Genomic DNA, 10,000 nt, shown 5'->3' with positions numbered 1-10,000 from the left:
GACCTTGGCGTTATTAGCACCACGCTCTAACCATCTGAGCTAACCGGCCACATGTAGTTGTAACATTTCATAAGTTTTTAAAAAATTTCAAATAGGGATGTGGGTCCTGTTCTGTTGGGCCTGTACCTGACCCCACTTCAACCTATGCTGCTCCAGACCAGGCTCGCTGTGGAGCTTAAGTCTAGCTCTTTCCTTGGCCAAGATATGGGCTTTTTCACAAAATGGACCTATTTGGTCCATGGTTACACTGACATATTTCGAGAATTGGACCAAAATTTATATTTTCCCCCAAACCTGCAGCAATTGGTCCTAGTGCCATCTAGATGCTGTGTTTGTAGTTCTAGAGCTCTAGCTCTTTCCTTGGCCAAGATATGGGCTTTTCCCAAAATTTACCAATTTGGTCCATGGTTACACTGTCGTTTTGGGAAATCGGACCAAAAAATAAATTTTCCCCAATCTAACAGAAAATGATCCTCGTGTCCTGTAGATGCTGCGTTTGCAAATTTTAGAGCTCTAGCTCCTAAATTCACCAAGATATGGGCTTTTAAAAAAACACACAATTTGGTCCATGGTTACACTGTCGTTTTGGGAAATCGGAGAAAAAATTGAATTCGCCCCAAACTACCAGACAATTATCCTCGTGTCCTGTAGATGCTGCGTTTGCAAATTTTAGAGCTCTAGCTCCTAAATTCACCAAGATATGGGCTTTTTAAAAAACAAACAATTTGGTCCATGGTTACACTGTCATATTTCGGGAATTGTAGCAAAATGTAAATTTCCCTGAACTCACAGCAATGGTTCCTGGTGCCGTCTAGATCATGTGTTTGTAGTTCTAGAGCTCTAGCTCTTTCCGTGTCCAAGATATGGGCTTTTCACAAAAGTGAGATGATGTTTACTCAACAAATAGTTTCCAACTAGATCAGGCACGTTGTCGGCAGGGTTTGAACCTGCGCGGGGAGACCCCAATGGATTTCTAGTCCATCGCCTTAACCACTCAGCCAGGACAACACACACCAGTGTTTCCATGGTACCAGTCAACTTTTTCACGAATCTGACCAAAATGCAAGTTTCCCCAAACTCACAGCAATGGATGCTGGGCACATCTAGATGCTGTGTTTGTAGTTCTAGAGCTCTAGCTCTTGCCTTGGACAAGATATTGGCTTTCCCAGAATTGACCAATTTGGTCCATGGTTACACTGACATATTTGCAGTTTAACTGCACAATAAGGGCATGGTATTTTGGAAAGTTAACAAGACATACATTGCCAAAATCCTGGCCCGTACGGGGATCGAACCCGTGACCTTGGCGTTATTAGCACCACGCTCTAACCATCTGAGCTAACCGCAACATGTAGATGTAACATTTCATAAGTTTTTTAAAAAATTTCAAATAGGGATGTGGGTCCTGTTCTGTTGGGCCTGTACCTGACCCAACTTCAACCTATGCTGCTCCAGACCAGGCTCGCTGTGGAGCTTAAGTCTAGCTCTTTCCTTGGCCAAGATATGGGCTTTTTCACAAAATGGACCTATTTGGTCCATGGTTACACTGACATATTTCGAGAATTGGACCAATATTTATATTTTCCCCCAAACCTGCAGCAATTGGTCCTAGTGCCATCTAGATGCTGTGTTTGTAGTTCTAGAGCTCTAGCTCTTTCCTTGGCCAAGATATGGGCTTTTCCCAAAATTGACCAATTTGGTCCATGGTTACACTGTCGTTTTGGGAAATCGGACCAAAAAATAAATTTTCCCCAAACTAACAGAAAATGATCCTCGTGTCCTGTAGATGCTGCGTTTGCAAATTTTAGAGCTCTAGCTCCTAAATTCATCAAGATATGGCCTTTTTAAAAAAACAAACAATTTGGTCCATGGTTACACTGTCGTTTTGGGAAATCTGACAAAAAATTGAATTCGCCCCAAACTACCAGAAAATTATCCTCGTGTCCTGTAGATGCTGCGTTTGCAAATTTTAGAGCTCTAGCTCCTAAATTCACCAAGATATGGGCTTTTTAAAAAACAAACAATTTGGTCCATGGTTACACTGACATATTTCGGGAATTGTAGCAAAATGTAAATTTCCCTGAACTCACAGCAATGGTTCCTGGTGCCGTCTAGATCATGTGTTTGTAGTTGTAGAGCTCTAGCTCTTTCCGTGTCCAAGATATGGGCTTTTCACAAAAGTGAGATGATGTTTACTCAACAAATAGTTTCCAACTGAATCAGGCACGTTGTCGGCAGGATTTGAACCTGCGCGGGGAGACCCCAATGGATTTCTAGTCCATCGCCTTAACCACTCGGCCACGACAACACAAAGTCATCGTTTCCATTGTAACAGTCAACTTTTTCACGAATCTGACCAAAATGCAAGTTTCCCCAAACTCACAGCAATGGATGCTGGGCACATCTAGATGCTGTGTTTGTAGTTCTAGAGCTCTAGCTCTTGCCTTGGACAAGATATTGGCTTTCCCAAAATTGACCAATTTGGTCCATGGTTACACTGACATATTTGCAGTTTAACTGCACAATAAGGGCATGGTATTTTGGAAAGTTAACAAGACATACATTGCCAAAATCCTGGCCCGTACGGGGATCAAACCTGTGGCCTTGGCGTTATTAGCACCACTCTCTAACCATCTGAGCTAACCGGCCACATGTAGCTGTAACATTTCATAAGTTTTAAACAATGGTCCATGGTTACACTGACATATTTCGGGAATTGTAGCAAAATGTTAATTTCCCTGAACTCACAGCAATGGTTCCTGGTGCCGTCTAGATCATGTGTTTGTAGTTCTAGAGCTCTAGCTCTTTCCGTGTCCAAGATATGGGCTTTTCACAAAAGTGATATGATGTTTACTCAACAAATAGTTTCCAACTAGATCAGGCACGTTGTCGGCAGGGTTTGAACCTGCGCGGGGAGACCCCAATGGATTTCTAGTCCATCTCCTTAACCACTCGGCCACGACAACACAAACCAGTGTTTCCATGGTACCAGTCAACTTTTTCACGAATCTGACCAAAATGCAAGTTTCCCCAAACTCACAGCAATGGATGCTGGGCACATCTAGATGCTGTGTTTGTAGTTCTAGAGCTCTAGCTCTTGCCTTGGACAAGATATTGGCTTTCCCAGAATTGACCAATTTGGTCCATGGCCACGCTCTAACCATCTGAGCTAACCGGCCACATGTAGTTGTAACATTTCATAAGTTTTTAAAAAATTTCAAATAGGGATGTGGGTCCTGTTCTGTTGGGCCTGTACCTGACCCCACTTCAACCTATGCTGCTCCAGACCAGGCTCGCTGTGGAGCTTAATTCTAGCTCTTTCCTTGGCCAAGATATGGGCTTTTTCACAAAATGGACCTATTTGGTCCATGGTTACACTGACATATTTCGAGAATTGGACCAAAATTTATATTTTCCCCCAAACCTGCAGCAATTGGTCCTAGTGCCATCTAGATGCTGTGTTTGTAGTTCTAGAGCTCTAGCTCTTTCCTTGGCCAAGATATGGGCTTTTCCTAAAATTGACCAATTTGGTTCATGGTTACACTGTCGTTTTGGGAAATCGGACCAAAAAATAAATTTTCCCCAATCTAACAGACAATTATCCTCGTGTCCTGTAGATGCTGCGTTTGCAAATTTTAGAGCTCTAGCTCCTAAATTCACCAAGATATGGGCTTTTTAAAAAACAAACAATTTGGTCCATGGTTACACTGTCGTTTTGGGAAATCGGACAAAAAATTGAATTCGCCCCAAACTACCAGACAATTATCCTCGTGTCCTGTAGATGCTGCGTTTGCAAATTTTAGAGCTCTAGCTCCTAAATTCACCAAGATATGGGCTTTTTAAAAAACAAACAATTTGGTCCATGGTTACACTGACATATTTCGGGAATTGTAGCAAAATGTAAATTTCCCTGAACTCACAGCAATGGTTCCTGGTGCCGTCTAGATCATGTGTTTGTAGTTCTAGAGCTCTAGCTCTTTCCGTGTCCAAGATATGGGCTTTTCACAAAAGTGATATGATGTTTACTCAACAAATAGTTTCCAACTAGATCAGGCACGTTGTCGGCAGGGTTTGAACCTGCGCGGGGAGACCCCAATGGATTTCTAGTCCATCGCCTTAACCACTCGGCCACGACAACACAAAACCAGTCTTTCCATGGTACCAGTCAACTTTTTTTCACGAATCTGACCAAAATGCAAGTTTCCCCAAACTCACAGCAATGGATGCTGGGCACATCTAGATGCTGTGTTTGTAGTTCTAGAGCTCTAGCTCTTGCCTTGGACAAGATATTGGCTTTCCCAAAATTGACCAATTTGGTCCATGGTTACACTGACATATTTGCAGTTTAACTGCACAATAAGGGCATGGTATTTTGGAAAGTTAACAAGACATACATTGCCAAAATCCTGGCCCGTACGGGGATCGAACCCGTGACCTTGGCGTTATTAGCACCACGCTCTAACCATCTGAGCTAACCAGCCACATGTAGTTGTAACATTTCATAAGTTTTCAAAAAATTTCAAATAGGGATGTGGGTCCTGTTCTGTTGGGCCTGTTCCTGACCCCACTTCAACCTATGCTGCTCCAGACCAGGCTCGCTGTGGAGCTTAAGTCTAGCTCTTTCCTTGGCCAAGGTATGGGCTTTTTCACAAAATGGACCTATTTGGTCCATGGTTACACTGACATATTTCGAGAATTGGACCAAAATTTATATTTTCCCCCAAACATGCAGCAATTGGTCCTAGTGCCATCTAGATGCTGTGTTTGTAGTTCTAGAGCTCTAGCTCTTTCCTTGGCCAAGATATGGGCTTTTCCCAAAATTGACCAATTTGGTCCATGGTTACACTGTCGTTTTGGGAAATCGGACCAAAAAATAAATTTTCCCCAAACTAACAGAAAATGATCCTCGTGTCCTGTAGATGCTGCGTTTGCAAATTTTAGAGCTCAAGCTCCTAAATTCACCAAGATATGGGCTTTTAAAAAAACAAACAATTTGGTCCATGGTTACACTGTCGTTTTGGGAAATCGGACAAAAAATTGAATTCGCCCCAAACTACCAGACAATTATCCTCGTGTCCTGTAGATGCTGCGTTTGCAAATTTTAGAGCTCTAGCTCCTAAATTCACCAAGATATGGGCTTTTTAAAAAACAAACAATTTGGTCCATGGTTACACTGACATATTTCGGGAATTGTAGCAAAATGTAAATTTCCCTGAACTCACAGCAATGGTTCCTGGTGCCGTCTAGATCATGTGTTTGTAGTTCTAGAGCTCTAGCTCTTTCCGTGTCCAAGATATGGGCTTTTCACAAAAGTGAGATGATGTTTACTCAACAAATAGTTTCCAACTAGATCAGGCACGTTGTCGGCAGGGTTTGAACCTGCGCGGGGAGACCCCAAAGGATTTCTAGTCCATCGCCTTAACCACTCGGCCACGACAACACAAAACCAGTGTTTCCATGGTACCAGTCAACTTTTTCACGAATCTGACCAAAATGCAAGTTTCCCCAAACTCACAGCAATGGATGCTGGGCACATCTAGATGCTGTGTTTGTAGTTCTAGAGCTCTAGCTCTTGCCTTGGACAAGATATTGGCTTTCCCAGAATTGACCAATTTGGTCCATGGTTACACTGACATATTTGCAGTTTAACTGCACAATAAGGGCATGGTATTTTGGAAAGTTAACAAGACATACATTGCCAAAATCCTGGCCCGTACGGGGATCGAACCCGTGACCTTGGCGTTATTAGCACCACGCTCTAACCATCTGAGCTAACCGGCCACATGTAGTTGTAACATTTCATAAGTTTTTAAAAAATTTCAAATAGGGATGTGGGTCCTGTTCTGTTGGGCCTGTTCCTGACCCCACTTCAACCTATGCTGCTCCAGACCAGGCTCGCTGTGGAGCTTAAGTCTAGCTCTTTCCTTGGCCAAGGTATGGGCTTTTTCACAAAATGGACCTATTTGGTCCATGGTTACACTGACATATTTCGAGAATTGGACCAAAATTTATATTTTCCCCCAAACCTGCAGCAATTGGTCCTAGTGCCATCTAGATGCTGTGTTTGTAGTTCTAGAGCTCTAGCTCTTTCCTTGGCCAAGATATGGGCTTTTCCCAAAATTGACCAATTTGGTCCATGGTTACACTGTCGTTTTGGGAAATCGGACCAAAAAATAAATTTTCCCCAATCTAACAGAAAATGATCCTCGTGTCCTGTAGATGCTGCGTTTGCAAATTTTAGAGCTCTAGCTCCTAAATTCACCAAGATATGGGCTTTTAAAAAAACAAACAATTTGGTCCATGGTTACACTGTCGTTTTGGGAAATCGGACAAAAAATTGAATTCGCCCCAAACTACCAGACAATTATCCTCGTGTCCTGTAGATGCTGCGTTTGCAAATTTTAGAGCTCTAGCTCCTAAATTCACCAAGATATGGGCTTTTTAAAAAACAAACAATTTGGTCCATGGTTACACTGACATATTTCGGGAATTGTAGCAAAATGTAAATTTCCCTGAACTCCCAGCAATGGTTCCTGGTGCCGTCTAGATCATGTGTTTGTAGTTCTAGAGCTCTAGCTCTTTCCGTGTCCAAGATATGGGCTTTTCACAAAAGTGAGATGATGTTTACTCAACAAATAGTTTCCAACTAGATCAGGCACGTTGTCGGCAGGGTTTGAACCTGCGCGGGGAGACCCCAATGGATTTCTAGTCCATCGCCTTAACCACTCGGCCACGACAACACAAAACCAGTCTTTCCATGGTACCAGTCAACTTTTTCACGAATCTGACCAAAATGCAAGTTTCCCCAAACTCACAGCAATGGATGCTGGGCACATCTAGATGCTGTGTTTGTAGTTCTAGAGCTCTAGCTCTTGCCTTGGACAAGATATTGGCTTTCCCAGAATTGACCAATTTGGTCCATGGTTACACTGACATATTTGCAGTTTAACTGCACAATAAGGGCATGGTATTTTGGAAAGTTAACAAGACATACATTGCCAAAATCCTGGCCCGTACGGGGATCAAACCTGTGGACTTGGCGTTATTAGCACCACGCTCTAACCATCTGAGCTAACCGGCCACATGTAGCTGTAACATTTCATAAGTTTTAAACAATGGTCCATGGTTACACTGACATATTTCGGGAATTGTAGCAAAATGTAAATTTCCCTGAACTCACAGCAATGGTTCCTGGTGCCGTCTAGATCATGTGTTTGTAGTTCTAGAGCTCTAGCTCTTTCCGTGTCCAAGATATGGGCTTTTCACAAAAGTGAGATGATGTTTACTCAACAAATAGTTTCCAACTAGATCAGGCACGTTGTCGGCAGGGTTTGAACCTGCGCGGGGAGACCCCAATGGATTTCTAGTCCATCGCCTTAACCACTCAGCCACGACAACACAAAACCAGTCTTTCCATGGTACCAGTCAACTTTTTCACGAATCTGACCAAAATGCAAGTTTCCCCAAACTCACAGCAATGGATGCTGGGCACATCTAGATGCTGTGTTTGTAGTTCTAGAGCTCTAGCTCTTGCCTTGGACAAGATATTGGCTTTCCCAGAATTGACCAATTTGGTCCATGGTTACACTGACATATTTGCAGTTTAACTGCACAATAAGGGCATGGTATTTTGGAAAGTTAACAAGACATACATTGCCAAAATCCTGGCCCGTACGGGGATCAAACCTGTGGCCTTGGCGTTATTAGCACCACGCTCTAACCATCTGAGCTAACCGGCCACATGTAGCTGTAACATTTCATAAGTTTTAAACAATGGTCCATGGTTACACTGACATATTTCGGGAATTGTAGCAAAATGTAAATTTCCCTGAACTCACAGCAATGGTTCCTGGTGCCGTCTAGATCATGTGTTTGTAGTTCTAGAGCTCTAGCTCTTTCCGTGTCCAAGATATGGGCTTTTCACAAAAGTGAGATGATGTTTACTCAAGAAATAGTTTCCAACTAGATCAGGCACGTTGTCGGCAGGGTTTGAACCTGCGCGGGGAGACCCCAATGGATTTCTAGTCCATCGCCTTAACCACTCGGCCACGACAACACAAAACCAGTGTTTCCATGGTACCAGTCAACTTTTTCACGAATCTGACCAAAATGCAAGTTTCCCCAAACTCACAGCAATGGATGCTGGGCACATCTAGATGCTGTGTTTGTAGTTCTAGAGCTCTAGCTCTTGCCTTGGACAAGATATTGGCTTTCCCAGAATTGACCAATTTGGTCCATGGTTACACTGACATATTTGCAGTTTAACTGCACAATAAGGGCATGGTATTTTGGAAAGTTAACAAGACATACATTGCCAAAATCCTGGCCCGTACGGGGATCGAACCCGTGACCTTGGCGTTATTAGCACCACGCTCTAACCATCTGAGCTAACCGGCCACATGTAGTTGTAACATTTCATAAGTTTTAAAAAAATTTCAAATAGGGATGTGGGTCCTGTTCTGTTGGGCCTGTACCTGACCCCACTTCAACCTATGCTGCTCCAGACCAGGCTCGCTGTGGAGCTTAAGTCTAGCTCTTTCCTTGGCCAAGATATGGGCTTTTTCACAAAATGGACCTATTTGGTCCATGGTTACACTGACATATTTCGAGAATTGGACCAAAATTTATATTTTCCCCCAAACCTGCAGCAATTGGTCCTAGTGCCATCTAGATGCTGTGTTTGTAGTTCTAGAGCTCTAGCTCTTTCCTTGGCCAAGATATGGGCTTTTCCCAAAATTGACCAATTTGGTCCATGGTTACACTGTCGTTTTGGGAAATCGGACCAAAAAATAAATTTTCCCCAATCTAACAGACAATTATCCTCGTGTCCTGTAGATGCTGCGTTTGCAAATTTTAGAGCTCTAGCTCCTAAATTCACCAAGATATGGGCTTTTTAAAAAACAAACAATTTGGTCCATGGTTACACTGTCGTTTTGGGAAATCGGACAAAAAATTGAATTCGCCCCAAACTACCAGACAATTATCCTCGTGTCCTGTAGATGCTGCGTTTGCAAATTTTAGAGCTCTAGCTCCTAAATTCACCAAGATATGGGCTTTTTAAAAAACAAACAATTTGGTCCATGGTTACACTGACATATTTCGGGAATTGTAGCAAAATGTAAATTTCCCTGAACTCACAGCAATGGTTCCTGGTGCCGTCTAGATCATGTGTTTGTAGTTCTAGAGCTCTAGCTCTTTCCATGTCCAAGATATGGGCTTTTCACAAAAGTGAGATGATGTTTACTCAACAAATAGTTTCCAACTAGATCAGGCACGTTGTCGGCAGGGTTTGAACCTGCGCGGGGAGACCCCAATGGATTTCTAGTCCATCGCCTTAACCACTCAGCCACGACAACACAAAACCAGTGTTTCCATGGTACCAGTCAACTTTTTCACGAATCTGACCAAAATGCAAGTTTCCCCAAACTCACAGCAATGGATGCTGGGCACATCTAGATGCTGTGTTTGTAGTTCTAGAGCTCTAGCTCTTGCCTTGGACAAGATATTGGCTTTCCCAGAATTGACCAATTTGGTCCATGGTTACACTGACATATTTGCAGTTTAACTGCACAATAAGGGCATGGTATTTTGGAAAGTTAACAAGACATACATTGCCAAAATCCTGGCCCGTACGGGGATCGAACCCGTGACCTTGGCGTTATTAGCACCACGCTCTAACCATCTGAGCTAACCGGCCACATGTAGTTGTAACATTTCATAAGTTTTCAAAAAATTTCAAATAGGGATGTGGGTCCTGTTCTGTTGGGCCTGTACCTGACCCCACTTCAACCTATGCTGCTCCAGACCAGGCTCGCTGTGGAGCTTAAGTCTAGCTCTTTCCTTGGCCAAGATATGGGCTTTTTCACAAAATGGACCTATTTGGTCCATGGTTACACTGACATATTTCGAGAATTGGACCAAAATTTATATTTTCCCCCAAACCTGCAGCAATTGGTCCTAGTGCCATCTAGATGCTGTGTTTGTAGTTCTAGAGCTCTAG

General features: G+C 43.0%; 16 non-coding genes across 16 annotated transcripts in view; all 16 read right to left on the bottom strand.

The window, feature by feature from the left end:
- The window catches only part of trnai-aau (transfer RNA isoleucine (anticodon AAU)), a 74-nt gene extending 25 nt beyond the window's left edge, over window positions 1–49 (bottom strand). The window contains exon 1 of the tRNA in view: window positions 1–49. This exon is cut by the window's left edge and continues 25 nt beyond it. This is a non-coding gene — a tRNA (tRNA-Ile).
- Window positions 50–926: 877 nt separating this feature from the next.
- On the bottom strand, window positions 927–1,008 carry trnas-aga (transfer RNA serine (anticodon AGA)). The gene has a single exon. It is a non-coding gene; the product is annotated as a tRNA-Ser (tRNA).
- A 1,218-nt stretch (window positions 1,009–2,226) lies between these two features.
- On the bottom strand, window positions 2,227–2,308 carry trnas-aga (transfer RNA serine (anticodon AGA)). Its single transcript has one exon. It is a non-coding gene; the product is annotated as a tRNA-Ser (tRNA).
- Window positions 2,309–2,884: 576 nt separating this feature from the next.
- Window positions 2,885–2,966, bottom strand: trnas-aga (transfer RNA serine (anticodon AGA)). The gene has a single exon. It is a non-coding gene; the product is annotated as a tRNA-Ser (tRNA).
- Window positions 2,967–4,056: 1,090 nt separating this feature from the next.
- On the bottom strand, window positions 4,057–4,138 carry trnas-aga (transfer RNA serine (anticodon AGA)). Its single transcript has one exon. It is a non-coding gene; the product is annotated as a tRNA-Ser (tRNA).
- A 269-nt stretch (window positions 4,139–4,407) lies between these two features.
- On the bottom strand, window positions 4,408–4,481 carry trnai-aau (transfer RNA isoleucine (anticodon AAU)). The gene has a single exon. It is a non-coding gene; the product is annotated as a tRNA-Ile (tRNA).
- Window positions 4,482–5,358: 877 nt separating this feature from the next.
- Window positions 5,359–5,440, bottom strand: trnas-aga (transfer RNA serine (anticodon AGA)). Its single transcript has one exon. It is a non-coding gene; the product is annotated as a tRNA-Ser (tRNA).
- A 267-nt stretch (window positions 5,441–5,707) lies between these two features.
- On the bottom strand, window positions 5,708–5,781 carry trnai-aau (transfer RNA isoleucine (anticodon AAU)). The gene has a single exon. It is a non-coding gene; the product is annotated as a tRNA-Ile (tRNA).
- An 877-nt stretch (window positions 5,782–6,658) lies between these two features.
- On the bottom strand, window positions 6,659–6,740 carry trnas-aga (transfer RNA serine (anticodon AGA)). The gene has a single exon. It is a non-coding gene; the product is annotated as a tRNA-Ser (tRNA).
- A 267-nt stretch (window positions 6,741–7,007) lies between these two features.
- On the bottom strand, window positions 7,008–7,081 carry trnai-aau (transfer RNA isoleucine (anticodon AAU)). The gene has a single exon. It is a non-coding gene; the product is annotated as a tRNA-Ile (tRNA).
- Window positions 7,082–7,316: 235 nt separating this feature from the next.
- On the bottom strand, window positions 7,317–7,398 carry trnas-aga (transfer RNA serine (anticodon AGA)). The gene has a single exon. It is a non-coding gene; the product is annotated as a tRNA-Ser (tRNA).
- Window positions 7,399–7,665: 267 nt separating this feature from the next.
- Window positions 7,666–7,739, bottom strand: trnai-aau (transfer RNA isoleucine (anticodon AAU)). Its single transcript has one exon. It is a non-coding gene; the product is annotated as a tRNA-Ile (tRNA).
- A 235-nt stretch (window positions 7,740–7,974) lies between these two features.
- On the bottom strand, window positions 7,975–8,056 carry trnas-aga (transfer RNA serine (anticodon AGA)). Its single transcript has one exon. It is a non-coding gene; the product is annotated as a tRNA-Ser (tRNA).
- A 267-nt stretch (window positions 8,057–8,323) lies between these two features.
- Window positions 8,324–8,397, bottom strand: trnai-aau (transfer RNA isoleucine (anticodon AAU)). The gene has a single exon. It is a non-coding gene; the product is annotated as a tRNA-Ile (tRNA).
- Window positions 8,398–9,274: 877 nt separating this feature from the next.
- trnas-aga (transfer RNA serine (anticodon AGA)) lies at window positions 9,275–9,356 on the bottom strand. Its single transcript has one exon. It is a non-coding gene; the product is annotated as a tRNA-Ser (tRNA).
- A 267-nt stretch (window positions 9,357–9,623) lies between these two features.
- Window positions 9,624–9,697, bottom strand: trnai-aau (transfer RNA isoleucine (anticodon AAU)). Its single transcript has one exon. It is a non-coding gene; the product is annotated as a tRNA-Ile (tRNA).
- Between the last annotated feature and the right edge of the window lie 303 nt (window positions 9,698–10,000).

Source organism: Genypterus blacodes, unplaced genomic scaffold (genome assembly GCF_046128005.1).
Source record: "Genypterus blacodes isolate CSIRO-AG114 ecotype Tasmania unplaced genomic scaffold, CSIRO-AGI_Gbla_v1 ptg000044l_1, whole genome shotgun sequence".
NCBI classification, from domain to species: Eukaryota; Metazoa; Chordata; class Actinopteri; order Ophidiiformes; family Ophidiidae; genus Genypterus; species Genypterus blacodes.
Note: the sequence above shows the minus strand (reverse complement) of the source record. Positions and strands in the feature narration are given on the sequence as shown.